This window comes from Opisthorchis viverrini (genome assembly GCF_000715545.1).
Source record: "Opisthorchis viverrini unplaced genomic scaffold opera_v5_712, whole genome shotgun sequence".
NCBI lineage: Eukaryota > Metazoa > Platyhelminthes > Trematoda > Opisthorchiida > Opisthorchiidae > Opisthorchis > Opisthorchis viverrini.
The window spans coordinates 75,709-76,519 of record NW_008752382.1 but is presented as its reverse complement, the minus strand read 5'-3'; positions in this window follow the sequence as shown (position 1 = coordinate 76,519).

The following is an 811-nucleotide window of genomic DNA, read 5'->3' as shown; positions in this document are numbered from 1 at the left end:
CAGTTCGTCAGATATAAATGAGGAGCCACTATCCGAATGTACATATGTAGGCATGCCAGACAAAATAATAACTCACAGAGATATTTAATAACTGTAGCCCCATGTATGTGCGCAGGGAAAAGGAAACGGTAAACGAGAAAACTCGTCAACGATGGTAAGGAGATACCGGTTTCGAGTAACAGAAGGTAGAGGTCCTTTAAAATCGATGCTAATTCGTTCAAATGGTTTGGTCGCTTTGATGAGCATATTGGGGGGTGGTTTGTAAAACTGCGGTTTGATGGCGGCGCAAACCGTACACTTTGTGGTAATGTCCTTGACATCTTGGAGAGAAACCGGCAAGTTTTTGGGAAGAACAAAGTGGTACATTCGAGTAATTCCAGGATGGCACAAGGGATCGTGAATTTCTTTTAATTTACTATTGCCGTTCACATTGGCGCATAGGTTACGCGATAAGGTGTCAGCAACCAGATTGTCTTTTCCAGGTCTGTAGCTGACATCGTAGCTAAAAGCGGAAAGTTCCATTTTCCATCGCTGGATTTTATCATTTTTTATCTTACTTTTCTGCGACAAACCATACATAAAGGAAACTGACCGCTGGTCAGTGATAAGCTTGAAGTGCTTCCCGAAGAGATAATGCTTCCATTTACGGATATATTCAACGATGGCGTATACCTCCTTCTCAATAGCAGAGTGATTCTTTTCGCTCGGTGTCAGTGTTCTAGAAAAGAAGGCCACCGGTTGACCGTTCTGAGTCAGAGGTGCAGCAATACGTATGTCTGAGGCGTCAGTCTCGACAACCAATGGTGCGTTG